Source organism: Schistocerca serialis, chromosome 2 (assembly GCF_023864345.2).
Source record: "Schistocerca serialis cubense isolate TAMUIC-IGC-003099 chromosome 2, iqSchSeri2.2, whole genome shotgun sequence".
Lineage (NCBI taxonomy): Eukaryota > Metazoa > Arthropoda > Insecta > Orthoptera > Acrididae > Schistocerca > Schistocerca serialis.
In genome coordinates, this window is record NC_064639.1 from 764,962,270 (window position 1) to 764,987,835 (window position 25,566).

Sequence of the window (25,566 nt, forward strand, 5' to 3'; positions counted from 1 at the left end):
ATTCGTGGCTTGTGGAAAATAATTTGATGCTAAATCACAGTAAGACTCAGTTTTTACAGTTTCTAACTCACAATTCAACAAGAACCGATATTTTGATCAGACAGAATGGGCATATTATAAGCGAGACGGAAAAGTTCAAGTTCCTAGGCGTTCGGATAGATAGTAAGCTGTTGTGGAAAGCCCATGTCCAGGATCTTGTCCAAAAACTAAATGCTGTTTTATTTACCATTAGAACAGTATCTGAAGTAAGTGACACTTCAACACGAAAAGTAGTCTACTTCGCATATTTTCATACGCTTATGTCGTATGGCATTATTTTTTGGGGTAATTCTTCTGATTCAAAAAGGGTGTTTTTGCCTCAAAAACGGGCTGTTCAAAAATCTGGGAATTCTGACATTGCCCTCACAGTATATATTTTCTTTAATGCCGTTTGTTGTTAGCAATATTAGCCTATTCCCAAGAGTTAGCAGCTTTCATTCAGTTAATACTAGGCAGAAATCAAATCTGCATGTAGAATGCACTTCCTTGACTCGTGCAGAAAGGAGTGCAGTATTATTTTCAATAAGCTACCACAAGAACTCAAAAATCTTAGCAGTAGCCCAAACTCTTTTCAGTCTAAACTGAAGAGTTTCCTCATGGCTCCCTACTTCTATTCTGTCGAGGAGCTCCTGGAAGAGCTAAAAAATTAAGCAAATTCCAGTGTTACATTGTTGATTTTCTTCATTTAAACTTACGACTTGTCACCTGAATATGTTTTTTATATTTCATTTTATCTGTTTCTAATATCGTGTTATAATTTCATGTGTTGACTCGTTCCATGACCATGGAGACTTCTCCTTAATTTGGTCCCACGGAACAATAAATAAATAAATAAATAAAATAAAAAATAAAGATCAGACCATAGTGCTCAGTATCTGATGCGTCTAACGTACTCTTAGGAGTCACGTGGTCTAAATTAGCTGAGAATCAGGCAATTGCCTGCGTGAAATATATCAGGGACATGAGTATATGGGCGTAGCCACGGGCTAAAAGCTAGGTTTCGTATAATTATCACCAAATGCAAAAATTTAAAATATTGTCATAGTGTCATCATTTAGAAGTAATTTTACGTTAAAAGTTTAACGCTCTAAGTCAAGTATTAAAGTTACAAAGTGTGTAACATATGTCTTGAGGCAGCATAACTCACGTAAAGTAAATTATCCACACTGTAATCATCCAGTATTTGAGAATGACAGCACTTAACGAGTTACTACAAACTTTGTACAATGTTACAAACCTTCACGAAACTACTACTCGTTATGCCCATCTCCCCACCCTATTCCCTCACAAAATAATGAATGAAGAAAAGTTTACATTTTACTAAATTTCCGCTTTTCACGCGGTACAACTTCAGCATAACTTACTCAATTCGCTACTCATTTTGCAGACCGTATATACATATACCACTGAATGTACCAGCAGACGTATATTACTGAACGACACATAGTTCAAGAGATAGCGCATCATAAACATAGAGATGCGTGAAAGGTTAGTTTTTCTACAAAGGAGCGCAGTTGCCCATTAAGCTATCCGTGAATAATCCAAAGCTAAGAAAACCAACATTATTATGGTTTTGCTTTATCATCTATGAAGGTTTTACATGATTAACGTCAAATATTTAACGTTAACTTATTTCTACTGCCTCTGGAGGGGTCGGAATTGTAGTGTGTAACATGGCGGTGTGAAATTTAACTATGCCGATGTGTGAAAAACAGCCTGCTGTAATGGAGTTCGAACTCGAAGATTCGTCCACATATGGAGCTCCCTCTCTTTCAGCATGGTTCAAAATAGCTCTGAGCACTATGGGACTTAACTACTTAAACCTAACTAACGTAAGGACATCATACACATCCATGCCCGAGGCAGGATTCGAACCTGCGCCCGTAGCGGTCGCTCGATTCCAGACTGTGGCGCCTAGTTCCATCAGTTGAGGCTACTGTCAATCAGTGCTGCTGGCTCCTCCTGGATACGAGGGCGTGCTGAAGAGTAATGCCTCCGAATCTTTTATGTGAAAACTCTTACGGCTTTTTAAATAAATCAAACGTTATTAACATTCTACACCTTTATTCTTCATGTATACATACGTATCTCTTAACACATTCTGGGTACGGACACATTTCTCCCAACGGTAGACCTGTTGGTTGTCACCGTCACTGTATAATGCTAGACTTTTTTGACGGAGCACTGCTTCATCACTATCAGAGTGAAGTCCTCGAAGGTGTACTTTAAGTTTTGGAAACAGATGAAAATCGGATGGCGCTAACGTGGGACTGTATGGAGGATGATCAGTGACAATGAACCCAAGGGTCAGATTGTTGCAGATGTTGCAGCACCCGTGTGCAGTGTGGCATTGTCATGCTGAAGGGGCCGGCCGCAGTAGCCGAGCGGTTCTAGGCGCCACAGTCTGGAATCGAGCGACCGCTACGGGCGCATGGATGTGTATGATGTCCTTACGTTAGTTAGGTTTAAGTAGTTAAGTCCCATAGTGCTCAGAGCCATTTTGAACCATGCTGAAGGAGAGGGAGCTCCATATGTGGACGAATCTTCGAACTCCATTACAGCAGGCTGTCTTTCACACATCGGCATAGTTAAATTTCACACCGCCATGTTACACACTACAATTCCGACCCCTCCAGAGGCAGAGGACTGTAAATATGTAGACACGAAGAATGTTGTGAAATGTTGGCTCTGGCTCTGAGCACTATGGGATTCAACTGCTGAGGTCATTAGACCCCTAGAACGTAGAACTAGTTAAACCTAACTAACCTAAGGACATCACAAACATCCATGCCCGAGGCAGGATTCGAACCTGCGACCGCAGCGGTCTCGCGGTTCCAGACTGCAGCGCCTTTAACCGCACGGTCACTTCGGCCGGGCTGTAAAATGTTAATAATGTTTGTTTTATTTAAAAAGCTTTGAGAGTTTTCACGTAAACTCAATACTCTATTAATGTATTACTGATTTGATACTGCCTATGACTGTCCGTGTAGGCTCTTAATAAGAGCCTTTCTCCACTCTGATCTGGTTGCGTAGGTCCTGCTTCATTATCTTTCTGGAACAGTCCATCTACACATGATCGCCTTAATTTCTAACGGCCAAGAATCGTAGTGCGATGCTCCCTTTCACGAACGATGGACTCGACCTTCGCTTTATTTTTTGCGTTTTGAAAAGTGGTAGCCACGTGTTGGCGCCTTGGCCGACCTTAAAGTCATAACTCGCTTTCAGCTATGTCCAGAGCGTTATCTATAGCAAACGTCCTGCCCACACAAATGCCTTCCTGCCAAGACGTTTTGTAGGAAGCTGATCGGCTCATACTCTGACATTGAACTAAAATATTTACCTGTCACGACAAACAGACGTGATAATAAAACGTCGCCGGCCGAAGTGGCCGTGCGGTTAAAGGCGCTGCAGTCTGGAACCGCAAGACCGCTACGGTAGAAGGTTCGAATCCTGCCTCGGGCATGGATGTTTGTGATGTCCTTAGGTTAGTTAGGTTTAACTAGTTCTAAGTTCTAGGGGACTAATGACTTCAGCAGTTGAGTCCCATAGTGCTCAGAGCCATTTTTTGATAATAAAACGTCAAAAAAATAAAACTGTTTCACAACACAGAAGAAACAAATTCTGCAATTCTTCGCAGCAACAATCTGTTCTTCAGTCTCCTCCTTAAGTTTTCCGTTGGTCATCCAAGGCCAGAACTTTACCTAATGTATTTTGCTTTCGATAGTCTTCAAAAATTGTCCGTGCAATGCATCATCGCGCGAGTTGTCGGTCTGCGTTTTGAATGCAACTTTCCAGTATTCATTATTCTTCAGCTTTTGTATATGACTACGGAATCAGGCTCTGATAGAACAACCTCGGGAATGGAAAGTTTCACTTCAGCTATACTGGATGATCCTTTCCTCGTATCTTTCGATTTTCCTTGCTGTTGCAGTTATTTCTTGCTTCACAAGTTTCATAGCTTCATCGATTTTTTTCCCCGTATTCATTCACCACTTTCTTCATCAGTTACTCCTTGGTCTTCTGGTTTTGAAATTTATGCTCTTGCAGGTTGCCAAGGTTGATTGCATCAGATATAAAGCTCGTGATTTCCATTTTGAACTTTCCACTTTGGTTTTCCTGTCGATTTTCTGACAGGCTTCAATTGCAGTAACACAAATTCTACTGTTAATTTTGCAAGAACATCATGGTTTATAGTGTAGGTAGTGACGGACAGGACATTTGACAGACAGTACATTCCATTACTGACGCAATTAACAACACCGATTACAATAGTAAAATGGCATACAATTATTAAAGCGATAATCCTGATTTCGGGACAGAAGATGCAGGGATGAGAAACTTGTACACACATTAAAACTATTTATTTCTGTAAAGTACTGAAATCCCTGCTCCAAGAGTGTGTGTACCCAGTCCACAATGTTATGGACGTAGAATTATACCAAAAAAAGGCAAGATAGCCTCTTAACAAAATTAAACATTAGCACAATTCTTAAAAGCTCGAATGTGGAAATAGAAAATTAGCCATACAAATTTACGACTTCCATAACACAATTCTGGCAGATTCACGCTGGTCAAGCTCCAGCTGCAGCACTATCAAATTAATGTCTTTAAATCATTAAACAAACTATCCGCCCAAATTTCATAACCTACACAAGTAGCAGCTACAAAACACATGTGCTGGTGAAGTTTCAGCATTAGTTAAGATTTCAATAAGCTCCAACGTCAATATCAATAGTTAATGTGCGCTTAACGCAACTAAAAGTTAATATCATAGTTTTAAGAACAAAAAGTAGTAAGTATACAGTCAAGATCTTACGAATGACGCCTCTGTAAAGACTAATCAATACAAAATAGGAACGTCCCGTGACAGGTTACACAAGGGGAGCGCATCAAGATGTTTGGTGCATAAATGACATTATGCTTGGCTATTCAACAAGACAATTATCACCTCATAGAATTTGCTCCTTGCTGTGGCCGCACACTTCCGACATCGTAGCGCTTTCTGCATCGGCATCCCTCTTTACATCCAACCATCATGGGATGCCTGCGTCATAGGTTGTATATTCATCAGGAAAACCTACGTCATCTGTGTTGTCAAAACAGACTTAAAGGCGGCCAGAACACAACACACCAAAAATGGTTCAAATGGTTCTGACCACTATGGGACTTAACTTCTGAGGTCATCAGTCCCCTAGAACTTAGAACTACTTAAACCTAACTAACCTAAGGACATCACACACACCCATGCCCGAGGGATGGTTCGAACCTGCGACTGTAGCGGTCAAGCGTTTCCAGACTGAAGCGCCTAGAACCGCTCGGCCACAGCTGCCGGCCACAACACACCATCAGGTCTCCACCAGCGGCCGCCAGGGACCGCTACCCGTTCGCAGAGCCTGCAGAATAGCTTCACCAGAGGTCGCAGCTAGCCTTGGAACTACTTTGCAATGCCAGGCACGTTCCGGCAGATACATCCGCCAACGGTCTTTATGAGGCGGCGCACTGCCGGCAAAAGGCAGTTAGACAAACCGCTCGGAAGGATACAGAGCTGCCGCACCGGCAGCCACGACCAGACGCCTCTTCTAGCTGGCAGATCTCTCGGTACAGTCACGAACCTCTTGACGTTGTAAAACTGTGTCGCTTCCCGGGAAGAGTGGCGTCTCTGTTATTTTTTAGTTGGGGTCGAGTCCGTTGTTCTTTCGGATATTGTATTATTATTTCGTTTTGGTGAGTCCAATAAATTGTTTTCGGACTTGCGTTTTCCGCACTTCTATTCTGCTAGCGCAGGTACTTCAGTGTGCACGAGCACAAGTTGCTTATTTGGCTACCCACAAGAAGAGGAAAACAGCAACAACTTCTTGCAAGCTGTTCCTTAGCTGCTAAACACTCTGCTAAAAAGATGCCTACCTCGTTAACAGCACGACAAGTTTCACAAGATGTCAAGCTATCAATATGTAGCAACAGAACGAGAAAGAACAGAAATATATCAGTGTCCACGCAATACCCTTTGAGTTTGACCCACTCTGGCCATGGAATGAGCCATTAGGACTTAGGGGATACAGGGATGTGCTCCTGTTATTCGGAATCCTCCCTGGTACCAACTCACTCAGATTGATACCGACCCAAAAAAGCTCGATGGCTGCCAGTTCAGTCGGTGAAATCGAAACAGTGCCGTCTCGCCACACGCCAGTCCGCCCCGTGTGAGTTCCGCCCTCACTGGCGATGTTGACCTCGCCGACTGCTGAGAGGTACCAGCAACTTCCAACGCCTTCCGGACTGACCTATTGCAGCGAGCGTGACAGCCCTGGTGTTTTCTCTAACGACGCGCTCTTCCCCCACTGCGGCCGACAGCGGGAGTTTCAAATGGTCCCGCGTGTGGTGATGACTAGAACCATCATGGATATGACATTAAATCAGAATTCGTATATAGGCGCGCTAATCAGAATCTTAGTCGACCCCAGAAGACATCGCGTTGATACTGTGTAACACCGCCTTTGGCCTTGATAGTGGCCCCTGGTTGGCGAAGAGGAGAGTCCACAAGTTGCTTCAGGTATGCCACACCCAACTGAACCCACTCATTAATGATTACTTCCTGTAGAGCTACTAAAATACGAGGATGTCGACTATGTTTCACTCGATTTCCCAAATAGTCCCAGGCAATTTCTGTGGGATCAAAGTCGGGGTGATTTAGCGGGCCAGTCGAGGTGCGACAGGGTGCCTGAATGTTCGTCAAATCAGAAACTTGTGCGTGCAGTCTTGTGAACGCAGTTGTGTTCATAGACGGAAGTGTCCGCATTATACTCATGGTAAGGATGTAGAAGGAAGGATCAACAAAAGTGTTAAACAACTAGTTTCATGTTCATGATGACCTAAATGAGTGAACCCACTCCACGGTACGAAAAGCATCTTCAAAACATTAAGGGACGACTTCCAGCCTGAACTATGCCTCATTTAGCCACCGAGCACTCGACATCTTAAATGATTTGAAAAACAGGTAGAATCGCGACTTGAAGGAACACATTGAAACGAAAGGAATTTTACTTGCAAGGAGCAAGGGAGCGCTTGGCTGGAGTAAACACATAAAATGGAGCCCATAGTTAGTAATTCATCAATAATGCCAATATCAAAATTAACACAGTTGTTGGTATTAACAAGAAAAAAAGTTTCCAGAATGAGATTTTCACTCTGCAGTGGGGTGTGCTCTGATATGAAACTTCCTGGCAGATTAAAACTGTGTGCCAGACTCGAAATTGGGACGGTAGAGCACTTACCCACGAAACGCAACGGTCCCAAGTTCGAGTCTCGGTCCGGTACACAGTTTTAATCTGCCAGGAAGTTTTAAGAAAAAAGTTGTTTGTAGACTCAAAATTTATGAAAGTAAAACAAAACCTTTAAAATAAATAATTTGGATAACTGAGTAACAAGTCTATTTTTACTTGATGTGGGTGTTTTTCTTCATAATCTTACTTTAATAAGATTATGATGAAAAACACCCAAATCAAGACTGCTCTTATAAAGCTACTCATTATTTTCTGCCGTAGCAGAATACAGTTCCGAAATTTGCTTGTTTGTTGTAAAAATACTAATGCAATGTTTTTAGTGTGTTGTAGTGGGTTGGGTGCCAGGAGGTGCCATATTGAAACTCAGCAAGAACTTTCCAAATGATTTATTTGTTTCCACTACAGTGCTCCATTCACCTCGGTTTGCATCACAGGGCCCCTCAATGCTGAGGAAGCACCCCAGTGGTCTGTGCAATGCAATGGTGTGTCGTGCCAGCCTTAGCTGGCCCGCTCAATTCTGATGATGTCAGGACAGCTGCGCCAGCAGCTGAATCAGCACTGCTCGGTGTGAGCTGCAGGCAGCCAGCTGCATCCTTCTCTTCGCTAGCGTGGCTGAGATCACAGTGACGAACAAGCACCCGCTATATGGCGCCTGAATCTGCGGCCCTCACCTCGAGAAGTCTCCGGCGTGTGTCGGGAACTGAGACGACTGACCGCGGTAGCGAGCCGAAGAGTGGCCCGCCCTGGCTGGCTGCGGACCCCGCGTCAGCCTCAGAGGGTCGAACCAATGACCCGCTGTGGGCTGGGACGCTGGCGACCCATCTTTTGCTGTGTGTAGCCCAGTGATGTGATACGCTCCGCCGTCCAGGAGAGATGCCACATTTGAATAAATATCGTTAGAAAACGGCACCTATTTATACTCGGCTGACACCTCTATTTTGCCAAGCACGCCGCTTCGCGTCACGCATGCATAACACTTAGGTTGGCCAGTGGTCCTCTTCTGTCTGTGAGTTGCGCCGTGGAAACTGCTGTGTGCGCCCTCTCCGGCAGTTCTACGCCCCTGTGGCGTCTATTTGGCTTTGCAACTGTTGGTATGCGTAACTTACTGCAATCCGGCCAGCGCCTGGCTGTAACTCGTGCTCCAAATATCGCACAAAACTAACTTTCCCCATCCTAAATAGTGGTGCCGCTACACTGTGTTTAAGAAGAGAACTCTATGATGATGTGGAAGTTTTTGCTTAAGTAGTTGTTGGCGTCAGCTTCCAGGAGTTGCGATGTCTGCAGAACTTTGTAAAGAAAACATTAGGTCCTGTGTGTGTTTTTTTATAGATTAGGCTGAAGCATATTGTTAAAATTTCACGTATCTTCCATTTATTTCCATTGTCTGTTGTTTAATAAGCACAAAGTCACAAGCACTCTTTACACCCAGAAAAATTTCACAACAAAGTTAAGAGAAAATGTATAGTTTTTCATTGACATCTAGCAAAGAGCATCATATTCTTCAGCGCTGTCGGAATAAAAATGCTGAAGTTATTAGCTACAACGCAAGAAAATCTATAACTCAAATTAATAATTTATAAATTTCTGTATAAGTTTTAACATAATTCCAAATTAGTAGTTGTAACTTTCACATGTGAATTTTGTGAAAGTATTATGAAAATCAAAGACATTGACAGATGTCAAAATATATTGAATATTTCTAAAATTACCGGTCTGATGCCACATCATTAATTTCACATAATATCGATTGGTAAATTAATAAAAAAATTAGTGGCATTTGTCTTGAATAACGTCGGATTGAATTTAAAACATAGGAATAAGTTATCAAGTTGTTTCACATGCTTTTAATGCCATTTATACGAAAACTGATTTTCATGATATAACCTGGTAGCGTATGAAACTATCGATATATAATCGGTAAAATATGTGTTTCGGCCAAAACATCGGCCAAGTGCTAATGAAATTCGTAAATATCCAGAAACATGAATCAGGTACCTCACAACCGGAATAAAAAATATCGTTAAAAAGCAAGTGGTAGAGTAGATATTCGTAATTAACACGTTCGGTGTCCTGCCCCGCCAGACGTGGTAGTTCTGGGAACGGCACGTGACCGACGTTATGCCTAGCCTCTTCTGACTATCGGCACCGTCTACCTTATGCTTTGATTACTGTGACGGTCGGATTACCTCAGTCCGCGCCCAGGCACTCTGCAGTGAACGTCGGACAAAACGTAGCCTAAGTTTCATATTTTACCCTTATTTTCGATCGACCTGGTAGAATGAGAAGGTCTTAGTAAATCGCAAGAAGAAATTTCGTCCTCGCATTCAACTGGAAATTGCATACATTCCGTGTCAGATAATCTCAGAATATTTCACTGAGAGAGGAAGTTATTGAACATGTAGTGAAAATTCTCTAATAAAATTAGGATATGGAAAGCGTGCAGTGAACAAAGATAATGAACGACACACCAAAATACGAATGATACGTATTTTAATTTGTACTTATTACAAATTCACCTTAACAGGAAATAATTTCCTCTTACGTCTACCTCTGTTTTCAGACACGTCTATAAAAATAAAATTTGTGTGTAATTACGCTGAAAATAATTATTTTATAGATAAATGACGATAAATTTCAAACAAATGCACTTGACTGCACAAGTTCCTCCGCAGAATGGTAGAAAGATAAACCGATAGCTTAAGTGCAACCGCCGTTCAGTGCAGTGTGCCTGGGCACGGACTGAAGCAAACCCGACCTAAACAGTAAACAAAACATAGGCTAGACGGCGCTGACAGTGAAAACACGCTAGGCGTGGCGTCGGCCTCCTGCCGTTCCCCGAGCTACCACGCCTGGCGGGGCGGAGGCACTCTCGCGTCCGTCGGCCGTCGTAATTTAATATATTACTATGATTGTTGCCGACTTACGTGGTGGGCCTTAATAAAAATGGCATTTCATTCAATTTTGATTTACGATTAAATGCTTTTGTGAAGTTCCCCTTTTCAACAATATTAATCTTAAATTATTTGTTACGTTAATGAATGTTAGACTCACTGAATCCTAAAACAGGAGCATATAAATTGAACAATGTAATAAACTTTTCATATTAATTTCCTCGGCTAGTCAGCTCAATTTAAAGCAAAAAATCTTTAGTTATTAATTACAATTGCGGTCCACACACGCGCGACAGTATTTATTGTTACCTCCGTTAACCATTGCGTTGTAGTCGGAGTCCTGGCTCTGGCTCTCGGCTATGCTACTGAAAATAAGAATCTTAAAGCTACGTATTTCTGCAACGTCGTGCGGCTGTGGAGAAAAATGTATATTATGTTAATAGCGAGCGAGTTTTTCAGTTCCGCTAAATTTTATAAGTTAATATCGTCACGTAATGGCGTCGTTGGCTGCATCGGCCGCTGCGATTGTTGTACTGTAAATTACTCGAATGCAGGTTAATTTAAGGAAGGCGGACATGAAATCGGGATCACCTTTTACAAATGAAAAGTGCATACTAATATTAAATCAATATATTATCTGCTTAATTCATACAAATATGCTTACATTTGCCAGCACTCGCAAGATGTTCGTCTACACGCAACCAAGACAAGAGAAGAAGTGAAGACTAAAAAATTAACGAAAGAGCGTATCTTCTTGTCTCTTTAGATCATTTTGTTATATTTCTTTGCCTTCGAAACTTACACAGAGAAATTATTATAATACGGAGAAAAATTTATGTTCGCCTAAGCGGCTAGTGTCCACTTATTATTCAAATTTTAAATGTCTCTTCTTTATAAATACTGTTTTTTAAGTCTTTTCTTATTATTTCGCTGGGGACGCTATAGCACCGAACGTATTAAGAGGAATTCCACAACACCCTGACTTATTACAATGTCCTACATATATAATATATATATAAAGTATTAATGAAAACAATATTCCTAGCGTAAGCCAATGCTTACGAAAGCATGAATAAAATTAAAATACCTACAGAGAGGTAGTGTATAGACTGCAAATACAGCAACAGCTTCGGGGGCCTAGTTAGAGAACAATGTTACATTTTTCGAACTTCCACTTGCTCACCAACAGGCTTCCCGCCATCAAACCTTGCAGTCCTCAATCAGGTAACTCACAGGCTTGTCATGTGCAGAAGGTTGCTCTTTGCCCAGCTGCTCAACCTTCGCCCTGGGCCTGGTGGTAGACTTCCCGCTGCTGGTGGATGCTCCCTGCACTGCCGCCGACTGCAGACGCCGTCTCGCGCTGCCCTGATAGATCAGCAGTCTAGGCAACACCCGGCGGCGCTACGTCAGGGCGTGCGCCAAGCGGGAAGTTAACAGCCTATGTGCAGGAAGACCCGGCACAACACTAACGACTACTCTCTGCTATTGTCCACGTTACCTGTAGTGTGGCCCACTGAAGTCGTGAAGCTTTATATGCTGCTGTGCGCAATGATCTCAAGCTAGCCGTTACTGCTAATCAAGGAACATTCCGCGATAATGTAAAATTACAACCGCATTTTGTATTTACCAATTTACTTACTTCTTTTATTACATTGTAGCCTGTTAACTATAATATCAACACAGGTTGTATTCATTCTTATCCAAATTTTTACTATCAACAGCAATTATTTTTCCCATACATCAGCAACTAATGATAAAATACCCATTCTCACATCCAGCCCAATAGTACTTGACACCACCCTATCTATTTCATCTATTGATACTGTTTATTACTGTTTTTACTATTTTAGACACTTCAGTATGCCTCTGCTGGGAAGGACAAGGAAGACCTGGGAAAATAGGGATCATTCGCTAAAGCACATTTGAACTACAATTTCTTAAAATTACAAAATTCCACATAATTCACCAAAACAGCAAACTTAAAAGGATGCCCCCAAAAGCAAAGGGTGTAACACTTACATAAACTCAGAGTAACACCCAACTGAACCTTAACTGGGCACATCCAGGGACATTTAAATCAATTTAAAGAGTATTTTGAGCAAAGATGTATGCAACTGTAATAAGAAATCTGAAGAAGATGAACGTTAATTCTCTGAACAATGTCCTAGTATGCCAGACAAACGTGTTATTCCTGAAGAGGGGCAGGAGCCTTTTCATTAGTTGTAGGGGCAACAGTGTGGATGATTGACTGATCTGGCCGTGTAACATTAACTGCGAATGGCTGAAATCAAGGGGAAACTACAGCCATAATTTTTCCCGAGGGCATGCGGCTTCACTGTATGGTTAAACGATGATGGCGTTCTCTTGGGTATAAAATATTCCGGAGGTAAAACAGTCCCCCATTCGGATCTCCGGGGGGAGGGGGGGGGGGGGACTACTCAGGAGGATGTCGTTATCAGGAGAAAGAAAAATGGTGTTCTACGGATCGGAGCGTGGAATGTCAGATCCCTTAATTCGGCAGGTAGCTGAGAAAATTTAAAAAAGGAAATGGACAGTGTGGGGTCTTGCCCGCTCGTCGCTAATAGTGTGCCTAAGGGGTGTTGCGTTCTCAGAATGCTATACAACAATTCAAACAAATAACATTAGTATTTTTATTCCTAGAAAGCAAATTGACAGTAACTAACTTTACTACAGCAAATGTCGCTAGCGAGTACAGTTCTTGCTATACATAGTGTCCAAGGAAACACTTGATACGGATCACGGCAATCAGATAGCATAGCTCAAAGGTTCGTTGCAGCCTCGGGCCGATCTCGGCTGCCGAGTCTAGCAGGAGCTGCGTTTATATCCTCTTCTTCTAGGTGTCGTTCTTGGCGCGGAGCGTTCCAATTCCGCGCACCATTGGTCGACTTTTCCTCACTGCCTTCTGCGCTCTTGCGTCCCGCATCTTCGTCCCGGCGCTTGTTGTTACGCAAGAACAGACAGGTTAAAGTTAGATATAGTGGGATTTAGTGAAGTTCTGTGGCAGGAGGAACAGGACTTCTGGTCAAGTGGACACAGGGCTATAAATACAAAATCAAATAGGGGTAATGCAGGAGTAGGTTTAATAATGAATAAAATAACAGGAGCGCGGGTAAACAACTACAAACAGCATAATAAACCATTATTGTAGCCAAGACAGACACAAAGCCCACGTCTACCACAGAAGTAAAATTTATATGCCAACAAGCCCCGCAGATGACGAAGAGCTCGAGGATATGTATGAGGAGATAAAATAATCAGATAGTGAAGGGAGACGAAAATTTAATAGTCATAGGGTACTGGAATTCGACAGCAGGAAAAAGAAGAGAAGAAAAAATAGTACGTGAATATTAATTGGGGGTAAGAAATGAAAGAGGAAGCCGCCTGGTAGAATTTTGCACAGAGCATAACGTAATCATAGTTAACACTTGGTTCAAGAATCATAAAAGAAGGTTTTATAAGTGGAACAGGCCTGAAGGCACTGGAAGGTTTCAGATACATTGTATAATGGTAAGACAGAGCTTTAGGAACCAGGTTTTAAATTGTAAGACATTTCCGGGGGCAGATATGGTCCCTGAGCCTAAATTTATTGGTTATTAACTGTAGGTTAAAACTGGAGAAACTACAGAAATGTGGCAGTTTAAAGAGATGGGACCTGGATAAACTGACAGAACTAGAGGTTGTAGAGAGTTTCAGAGAGCATTAGGGAACGATTGACAAGAACAGAGCAAAGAAATAAAGTAGAAGAAAAACTGGTAGCTATGAGACATGAAATAGTAAAGGCAGCAGAGGATCAAGTAGGTAAAAAGACGAGGGCAAATAGAAAACCTTGGGTAACGAAAGAGCTATTGAATTTAATTGATGAAAGGAGAAAATATAAAAATGCGGTAAATGAATCAGGCAAAAAGGAATACAAACGTCCGCAAAAATTAGATCGACAGGAAGTGCAAAATGGCTAAACAGGGATGGCTAGAGGACAAATGTAAGGATGTAGAGGCATATATCACTAGCGGTAAGATAGATACTGCCTACAGGAAATTTAAAGAGACGTTTGGATAAAAGAATACCACTTCTATATCACGAGCTTAGATGGAAAACCAGTGCTAAGCAAAGCAGGGAAACTAATAAGGTGGAAGGAGTATGTAGTGGGTCTATACAAGGGCGATGTGCTTGAGGGTAATATTATGTAAATGGTAGAGGACGTAGATGAAGATGAAATGTGAGATATGATACTGTGAGAACATTTTGACAGAGCACTGAGAGACCTAAGTCGAAACAAGCCCTGGCAGTAGACAACATTCCATTAGACCTACTGATAGCCTTGGGAGAGCCATCCCTGACAAAACTCTACCGTCTGGTGAGCAAGATGTATGCGACAGACGAAATACCCTCAGACTTCAAGAAGAATATGATAATTCCAGTCCCAAAGAAATCAATGTCGACAGGTGTGAAAATTACCGAACTATCAGTTTAGTAAGTCACGACTGCAAAATACTAACACGAATTCTTTACAGACGAATGGAAATGGTAGAAGCCGACCTCGGGGAAGATCAGTGTGGATTCCGTAGAAATGTTGGAAAACGTGAGGCAATACTGACCCTACGACTTACCTTAGAAAATAGATTAAGGAAAGACAAACCTACGTTTCTAGCATTTGTGCACTCAGAGAAGGCGTTCGACAATGTTGACTGGAATACTCTCTTTCAAATTCTGAAGGTGGCACAGGTCAAATACAGGGAGCGAAAGGCTATTCACAATTTGTACAGAAATCAGATAGCAGTTATAAGAGCCGAGGAGCATGAAAGGGAAACAGTGGTTGGGAAGGGAGTGAGAGTTGTAGCCTATCCCCCGTGTTATTCAATATGTATATTGAGATATTGAGCAAGCAGTAAAGGAAACAAAAGGAATATTAGGAGTTGGAATTAAAATCCATGGAGAAGAAATAAAAACTTTGAGGTTCGCCGATGACATTGTAATTCTGTCAGAGACAGCAAAGGACCTGGAAGAGCAGTTGAACGGAATGGACAGTGTCTTGAAAGGAGGTTATAAGACGAATATCAACAAAAGCAAAACGAGGATACTGGAATGTAGTCAAATTAAATAAGGTGATGCTGAGGGAATTAGATTAGGAAATGAGACACTTAATGTAGTAAAGGAGTTTTGCTATTTGGGGAGCAAAATAACTGATGATGGTCAAAGTAGACAGGATATAAAATGTAGTCTGTCAATGGCAAGGAAAGCGTTTCTGAAGAAGAGAAATTTGTTAACATCGAGTATAGATTTAGGTGTCAGGAAGTCTTTCCTGAAAGTACTTGTAAGTAGGGTAGCTAGTATGGAAGTGAAACATGGACCATAAATAGGTTAGACTGTAAGAGAATAGACGCTTTCGAAATGTGATGCTACAGAAGAATGCTGAAGAATAGATGGGTAGATCACATAACTAATGAGGAGGTATTGAATAGAATTGGAGAGAAAAGAAATTTGTGGCACAATTTGACTAGAAGAAGGGATCGGTTGGTAGGGCATATTCTGAGGCATCAAGGGGTCACCGATTTGGTATTGGAGGGCAGCGTCGAAGGTAAAAATCGTAGAGGGAGACCAAGAGATGAATACACCAAGCAGATTCGGAAGGCTGTAGGTTGCAGTAGGTACTGGGAGATGAAGAGGCTTGCACAGGATAGAGTAGCATGGAGAGCTGCATCAAACCAGTCTCAGGACTGAAGACCACAACAACAACAAGGGTGTATAATAATTATGTAAATTAATTGTGTTACTTTATAGTTTTGTATAATAATCATATATTATTTGTTGTTGTTTAAAGCAGTTATTCGGCAGAAAAAGACGTAAAGACTTATTATAGGTTAAGTGAACATTTTAGAGACTTTGACACGTTCATTAACAACATTCGGAAGCGGCAGCAGTCGGACAAGGAGCCGATGATCAGTGAAGTTTGCGCTGCGGCAGTCAGCACTTCGACAGATCAGCGAGCGAGCAATGCTTCCAAGGAGAACAACGACCAGCGCAGTTCGCACATCAGTGGTCAATGCACCGTGATCTGACAGCATATTGAGCTCGCCTGAATGGGCGGACCTATGGTTAGTCAGCGGACGTCATACTTCGCTGCAACGACTAAGCCGCTACGCTGCTCGACAGATGTTGTCGGTAGTGCGCCAGTAGGTCAACGTGGAAGTTGCCCTACCAGATGTTACAAGGAAGAAGTTCGTGTGGTACTTACTCAGGTGGCTAGCGAGGACGAAGGGACCGCGGCCTCACCAAATGGGTCACCTTTGAACCTAGAGGGTTATTAACTCCGACAGAAGACGCCGAACCTGAGGGTCGCTGGTTCAATTCAGGGACGGAGCACTCCACGCCATACCGTAGGCGCTTATTAATAACGCAAAGAGCGTATCCACAAGGAGGAGACCGCGCCGCCGCCGCAGAGGGTCACAGGCACGGTACTGAGGGAAGAGTGCGCCGCCCGGCGCTCCGCTGCAAGCAACGGCCCCACGCCGCTCAGATGCAGCGAGGAATTAAACGAGTTAAAACACATTGTCTTACTCTGTTTGTTTAAAGGGTCTTATGTCTCAATTAGTGACGGACAGTGGAACCACCAATGTTTCGCTCACGCCCCACCCAGCGAGCCAAGGAAACAGTCCACTCCACTGCCCACAAATTATCAGTTTCGCCCCCACCATCCGTGACAGAATTATGACCTTTGCTCCTATGTCACTGACGCTCAGTATGTAGTCTCCCAAAACGTCGACCTGCTACACTACATTAAATTTCCGAAAACAACGCCCTATTCATTTTTTCTGTAGAACTAAAAGTTTATGCATAGCGAGCGAATGATTTTTGAATGTGCTGCGGGTTGCATAAAAGCCATAGATAGGGGCAGTTGAATCATCCTGGGTATATAGGAATAAGAGTGGTAGTGTGACACGTCCATGGGGACTCCTGACGATACCTCTGTATCTTATAAACACTTCATTCACCCGCGATATCCCGGGAAGTGCGGAGCGAGACCTTTGCTTATATTCTGCTACTGTTCTTCGTTTATAGATGGTGGGGTATTTTTGACAGTACTCCGGATTCTCAAAGTATATAGCTAGTCCAATTTTTTTGCGTAACTGTAACAAACACATTGTTTACTATTTTTGCTTTTGGTGCACGTTAAAGCCGATCCGAACTCTGGTCTGCGAGAGTCCATTTCGGAGCTGAGAAGCTTAACACCTCCGCTGTTGTTGCGCGCAGCCTTCCCTGCCAGTTTTCCTTGACGGCTGAGTGAATCAGGGCCCACAACGTGTGCCGGAGTGGCCCCTAAGCCGTGGCGTCGCGGCGGCCGGCTGTTTACGTGACGCGCTCGGAGACAATGCGGGGATTTGGCTGCGTGAATACGCGCCTGTGGCTTTTCACGCGTTCCGGGCTGTGCTGCACGAAGCCTTTCCGCTGTCCGGCGGCCGCTTTGATGTACCTGCCGCGCACAGCCGTTTAGCGCTAGCACTCCTTCCCTAGATTAATTAGTGGACCACGTCATGTCGCTGCCAGCCACCAACGCAATGGCCCGCGCTGTCGTCCTCGTCTGTCGGCTGACGAAATGCCAAACCACTTGCTGCAATCTCGTTAGCAAGATTAAACTTCCCCTGTTATTGTCATCGTCGGCGTCGTCGACATCGTCGTAATCACGAGCACTAACCGTTTCTCTTCATGTTATGGGGTGTTTCTCCCCCGAACCTCTCCACCTACACCGCCTGTTCAAAATATTCCCACACTGATTTCGTTCCTGGCTTATAAGCGATGTTAGCGCTGTAACTACTGTCGGAGATTGAATTCACAACAAGCCGGCCTCGGTGACCGACCGGTTCTAGGCACTCCAGTCCGGAACAGCGCTGCTTCTACGGTAGGAGGTTCTAATCCTGCCTCGGGCATGGATGTGTGTGATGTCCTTAGGTTTAAGTAGTTCTAAGTCTAGGGGACTGATGACCTCAGATGTTGAGTCCCATAGTGCTCAGAGCCATTTGAACCTCTTTTTTTTTTATTCACAACTGTAAGCAACAGATGTGAATACGCCCCGTTAGCTGCAGCCAAGCGGTGTTGATTAGTGGACGTGCGTCTGTAGTGTGTCAACATTGTTTTGTTATAAATCACAATGGAGCAACATCTGTGAATGAAGCGTTTGGGATCTTCTCCAGAATGTTTTGAAGACGCGAGAAATGTGTGCAAAGTCTCTCCTGCACATCTTCACTATTGAACAAAGACGACGACACGTGGACGCCTTCCATGCACTGATTGAAATGCAAATCGCGGACTGTTGTTTCCTGAAAAAAAAAAAAAAAAAAAAAAGACCATGGGTGACCAGACGTGGGCTTATCAATACGAACCCAGCACAAAATGACAAAGTGCAGAATGCGTCTCTGATTGTTCGCCAAGACCGAAGAAGTTGCGAGTGTTATCAGCGAGTTAAATAACGCCCTAGAGAACGTTTCACATGGTTGTATGAAAGCTCTGTTCGTTGTACACAGGTGGGACAGAGCACGGAGAACACTTGAAGGATTAAAGTCACCATCTTAAACTTACTTTGGTTTTTGTTAATCTAGTGTCGAAACTTTTTTTTTTACTGACAGGGTATAACAATACTAAAATGTACACATAATCGTTCAGTGACGAACTTTAATATTCAGTCGCCCTATTGTGTCAACAATTCCTTAGAATGAACTCAAAAAATAAACTCTCAAGACTGTACATAATTGCGTTACGATGTGTGGTCCCAAATAGGTAAGGTCAGTAGATGAAATGTCAGTCACCCCTTAAAACATCGCAATGGTCACTTTGGAGCGCTGTATATCGTACAGAACTGGTACCAGGTGGTGATGTGTCCCTCCAAGTCATGGCAGTGAAGTGGTGTATCAGTCGGTTGAATGGAACCGACGCAGTCTGCATGAAGGTGCGACAGAATGGCAGGAAGATGGTGGTATGTTTTGCACGAGCCCTTGACCACGGTGTCAATAGATTGCGCTGTTTGTTGACGCATCGGTGTGGACAATCCAGTGTACATGCAAGGAATGCTGTAGAGTCTGTGGACAGTAATGTGGCTGGTAGATGCGCAGTCAGCAGGGCACACATGGGGAGAAGGTAGTGATGGGGGTTATGGGCAGGCCCTGGAGGGGAAATGCTGAGCCCTGGCGGGGAAGTGCCGAGCCCTGGAGGGTAAGTGCCGTTTAAACTGAAGCTTAGGCTCACATTTTTTGTAAATATTATGTATAGCGCCTCCACGTCCACATCTGCATGGTGATCATTGAAAAAGATCTATCACATCTGCTTTGTTTAATATGGAAAAATAATTCCACCGAAAATGCAACAAAAGCAGCGATTTTTTTCTCCTGCCTTGTTAATAATTTGTAACTTCCAGAAACGCGACATGAGTGGCGAATTTTGAGTAAAACCTACACAATTCTCTTGTTGCCACATTAAAATTTACTTCTTTTGTTAAAACACAGCAAAGTTTACACAGTGTCACATGTTGTGCAGACAAAATTGCGATAGAATTCGGAAACAGTTGTTTATTAAGTTTATTAACTAAGGAAATGAGGAAAAGCGAGGTCAGGGCCCTTAAAAATTACATTATTTCATCGAAAAAGTCTGCAGTTAGAGGAAAACACGTTAGAAAATGAAGTTTTGTGTAATAATCATATGGTAAAATACTCTCCTCTTTGCATGCTAACATGCTAGTGGCAGTGTTACACAGTATTAGCGTCGTGTCTAGTGAAGATGATTAATTTTTTATGCAACGTGCTAAAATGGACTGAAGGGCGCCATCCCCTTCTTCGAGCAAGAACCGCTGGAGTTGTGATTCGGAAGGAAAATGGGGGGTAGAGCTCGACGTTCCCTCGACGACGAGGTGTTTACAGGCGATTCCAGCATTCCTACACTTGCTTTAAGCTATTTGGGGAAACCTCGAAAAACCTAAACCTTGATGACTGGGCAACGAGCTGAACCGCCGTCCTCCCAAAAATGATTCCAGTGTCTTAGCGTGCACCACCTAGTTCTGAACAAAATTCGATGAAAATAAACCTTGCGGTGTATTACAGCGAAGTCTATCTTGGGCCCTATATTAATGAGAGAGACCGCAACAAAACTCTTGGCCTTAAAAGTAATATGGGACTTATTCCTTCTTCCGAGACTGTGGAATGACTTATCTGCACGAGACGCGTTTATATTTATCTGTAGCATCTTCAGTGGCCACTGTAACAACTTTGGTTCTCTTCACAAATCGATATTACGAAAGTTTTAACACCATCTTAAAATTACTTTTATTCTTTTTATTACTCAACTTCTTTGGCTCCTACATTATTTCAGTGCTTTGATATTTAGCACTGCACTCCATTGATGCTGAATTTTCTCTTCTGCGTGCTTTTATACAGGCTGTTTCAATACGGGACAGGTCCTGTGCACCAAAACATTAAAAAAACTTCTAGCAAATGTATATCCGAAAATCTTTTTCGTTTTCGAGTTATTAATAAAAGTTGACGTTCAACGGCTATACAGCTACTTCACTTATCTGTGCAACCGTTTGACATATTGTATTCTAGATGGCATTATATGGGTAGGGAGACTTCTTTACATTCGTCATTCGTCTCTCTCTCCAATGTGTCCATTGTGTACATGCACTACAGGTAGTGAATTAACATGCTTCGTTCAAACATGACAGGATATTCATTTCGTGAGCAGGCAGAGATGATTTCTGTGTTTGGCCGATCTAGTGGTAATGGACACGAAGCTGCACGGCTGTATCAGACAGCGTTTCCGGACTGGAGACAACAGACATCCAACCTTTGGTGCTGTGTGTAGTCACGTTGCCGAGACAGGATCCGTAGCGCCACGGACTATTGATCGAGAAAGACCACTTGTGCTCGTACGCGTGACAAGGAAGACCACGTTCCAAGAGCTGACAAAGAAGAGCCAGATGTCAGTTCAAGCAAGTGGCTCTGACGTGTAGTACATCGCAAAGTTGAGAATGGAGGATACTCCACGAGCAAGTCACATATCCGTGTCATACTCAACGTCTGCACGCCCTTACTCCTACAGGAGAACTTTTGCCGATGGTTTGTTGCACAAACATCCAATCCGTTGTTCGTCTCTTCAGTTTTGTTCAGAGACGAGGCAACGTTTGAAAGAGATGGAATAAAAATGTTTCCACAACCAACACATACGCGGCGATCGCAATACTCACGCTATAATACAGGCTAGACACCAGCATCTAATTAAGATTAATGTGTGGGCTTGAATTGTACATGATTGTCTGGTATGAGCATTCCTTCTGTCAGCACGCCTTACGGGTGCTGTCTACAACGACTTTATTCAGGAGTCTCCAAGACCTACTAGAAGATGTGCCCTTGTTCGTACACTGAAGAGCCAGAGAAACTAGTACACCTGCCTAATATCGTGTAGGGCCCACAAGAGCACGCAGAAGTGCCGCAACACCACGTGGCATGGACTCGACGAATGTCTGGAATAATGCTGGAGGTCACTGACGACACGAATCTTGCAGGGATGTCCATAAATCCGTGGAGATCTCTCCTGAGCAGCACGTTGCAAGGCATCCCAGATACGGTCAGTTATGTTCATGTCTGGGGACTTTGGTGGCCAGCGGAAGCGTTTGAACTCAGTGTGCTCTTGGAGCCACCCTGTAGCAATTTTGTACGTGTGAGTGTCGCATTGTCCTGCTGGTATTGCCCAAGTCCGTCGGAATGCACAATGGACATGAATGGGTGCAGGTGATCAGACAGGATGCTTACATACGTGTCACCTATCAGCATCGTATCTAGATGTATCAGGGGTTCCATAACGCTCCAACTGCACACTCCCCACTCTGTTACAGAGCCCCCTTCTGAGAGGCAGGGTCCATGGATTCATGGGGTTGTCTCCATACCTCTACACGTCCATCCACTCGATACAGTTTGAAACGAGACTCGTCCGACCAGGCAACAGGTTTCCAGTCATAAACAGTCCAATGTGTATTGACTGACCCAGGCGAGGCGTAAAGCTTCATGTCGTGCAGTCATCAAGGGTACACGAGTGGGTCTTAGGCTCCGAAAACCCATATCGGGGGTGTTCGCACGCTGACACTTGTTGATGCCCCAGCATTGAAATCTGCAACAATTTGCGGAAGGGTTGCACTTCTGTCATGTTGAATGTTCTCTTAAGTCGTCGTTGGTCCCATTCTCGCAGGATCTTTTTCCGGCCGAAGCGATATCTGAGATTTGACGCAATACCCGATTCCTAATATTCACGGTATACTCGTGAAATAGTCGTACGGGAAAATCCCCACTTCATCGCTACTTCGGAGATGCTGTGTCCCATCGCTCATGCGCCGACTATAACACGTTCAGACTCTCTTAAATCTTGATAACCTGCCATTCTAGCAGCGGTAACGGATCTAACATCCGTGCCAGACACTTGTTGTCTTATATAGGTGTTGCCGACAGCAGCGTCGTATTCAGCTTGTTTACATACTCTGTACTTGAATTGCATGCCTGTACCAGTTTCTTTGGAGCTTCAGTGTAAGAAGTAACATGCGGTTTATCCATGATAAAACGCCAGGCAATTTCAATGTCAGTGTTCGAGATGCACTGGGTGGTATCCACCACGACAGATGGATAGGTAAAGGAGGCTTGCTCATTCCCCCTACGTCATTCTTTGGATTGTTATATCTGGAGGAATCCTGTGCAACTGAAACAATTGGCCGATGTAGAGAAAGTCATTCATGTGTCAGGGATGCTTGTGAACCCATTTAAAACCGTCAGGGAGTGTTTTAAAGGGTGCGGAAGTCTACTATTCGATCTGTGCATGCGTGATGAGAAGCGAGAAAGAAAGAGAGAAAGGAAGAGAAAGAGAGAGAGAGAGAGAGAGAGAGAGAGAGAGAGAGAGAGAGGAACATACTAAACAACCAGACAGACTTTAGCGATCAAACGTTATTTAAACTAGTATACGTCCAGCAGATAAATAACAACACTCCCTCTGACCACCACAAATGGGTTCAAATGGCTCTGAGCACTATGGGACTTAACTGCTGAGGTCATCAGTCCCCTAGAACTTAGAACTACTTAAACCTAACTAACCTAAGGACATCATACACATCAATGCCCGAGGCAGGATTCGAACCTGCGACCGTAGCGGTCGCGCGGTTCCAGACTGTAGCGCCTAGAACCGCTCGGCCACCCCGGCCGGCTAACCACCACAAAAACATCAATAGGCGTTATACGAGGGCTGTCCAGAAAGTAAGTTACGATCGGTCGCGAAATGGAAACGACTATGAAAATCCGATAAAGCTTTGCAAAGATGTGTTGGGCAGTGTCTCTAGTATGACTCTAGGTAGAATTATGTCGCTCTTTTCTTTCCTAAGGTCTTAGTGAGCGCGTAAAGATGTTATAGAAAATAGTGTCTACCGCCAGGTACGAGGGCCTGGTGAGAATTTTCCCCTGAAGCTATGCAACCAACATTACATAACTGTCGTGCGGTTTCTTCTTCAAGACAATTCTCAGCCTCATTCTGCAGGGGCAATGAAGATGTTCCTGCATTGTTTCAATTGGAAATGTTTGGTTACCCACAATACAGCCCGTAATTGTCTCCCACTGAGTTTCATCTCTGCTCAAACGAACCTCTGGCTATGAAGACAACATTTTGGCACAGACAACGAGCTTTAGGCCAGCGTAAGGAATTGGCGAAAAGCACTGGCGGCTGCCTTCTATGATGAGGGTATTGGAAAGTTGGTACAACGCTACGACGAATGTCTGAGTCAGAACGGCGACTACGTAGAGAAGTAGCTGAAAGGTGTAGCTAACTGTTACAAATGAAACATTTCTGATTTTCACTGTGATTTTCATTTCGCTATCAATCGTAACTCACTTTCTGGACAGCCCTCGTAAATTAGACTCCTGTTGCATTTTCCTGCCTGTATGTGAAGTATAATCTCTGAACTACTGTAGTGAATTTAATATGATTTTCGCTAACAGATATTCTGGTTTATATATTTAATTTATAAATGTTTCGTGCTGAACTATTATGATATCTGTCGATTAAGTCGTGCTTCCTGATAACTTTCCTGGTGTACGTTGCTTAACTACTTTAAGTTAAACCAGGATTTGGAGTTAATATTCAGTTACCTAATGTTATTCTCTGAATTTAATTATAGCTCTATGTAGTGGCCATTAAACAAGATTACTACTACGCCAGACCAGATATCCGGTCGTACATAGTGCTTACCTGTGCGAAACAACAAAATAATAATTAAAACACACACATACACACACACACACACACACACGCACACACACACACACACACACACACACACACACACACACACACACACACACAGAGAGAGAGAGAGAGAGAGAGAGAGAGAGAGAGAGAGAGAGAGAGAGAGAGAGAGAGAGAGAGACAGACAGAGAAAAAACAAAACTATGATATTGCATTCCGCGGATCTAAACAAAGTACACGAGGTAAATGTGGCTACATAAAAAAATATGAAAGAGAAAATACTGTGTGTTAATGGATAGCAGGTGTTAAAAATCGTACGCCAATGTATAGAAGAACGCATGGAAATAAAGTGGGGGCCAAAATATATGCATAATAAAAAAAGTAAAAGTAATTTTAAATATCAGGACTGTTTACGCTCTCGTGTAACCGATCTGTGAAAAAACTAATATCGTTACAGTGATCACTGAATATTCTTTAAATAAAACGAAATGCGTCTATCCAAATGAGACACATTACGGTTGCAAAAAAAAAAGGAATGTATCCAATGCTACTTGTAAAACTGCGACCGCAGAAGAGAGCTCGCTAAAATGAAAGGACACCATGTCGGAATAAGCAAGCAGTTACGTAAGAAAGGACTCTGACGCCGGGGACGTCTTTCAGTCACTGAAATCAGACGTATCCACAAAGACTTGGTAGGGTGGGTGTGTGGTTCAACGAACCCTGTGTTGCAAAAGAAAAATCTTAAGACCACACTAAAGCCCCGCGGATGCAGTATAATTGTTCGGAGTACTTCTCTTGTTCACAATGTGATGTCACGAAAGCATATTCATGCTGCTCTCTACGCGCTCCAGGTTACTCCGGTGAAGTAAGCGATGTAATTGTATTATGAACGGCAAAGCAACTCTCTTCACTGCTGTATTATTGAAAGTCGGCTTTTTCACGTGTACCCTCGTCTGGGAAAGGGTGAGTTTCCCAGATATTGTAGGCAGGAGAAACAGTTAAGTCATTTTCTTATCTACATGTATTGTGAGCTTCGTAGAATAATCTATTAGGAGCATAGCACTGTATTTCTACGCTATCTATAT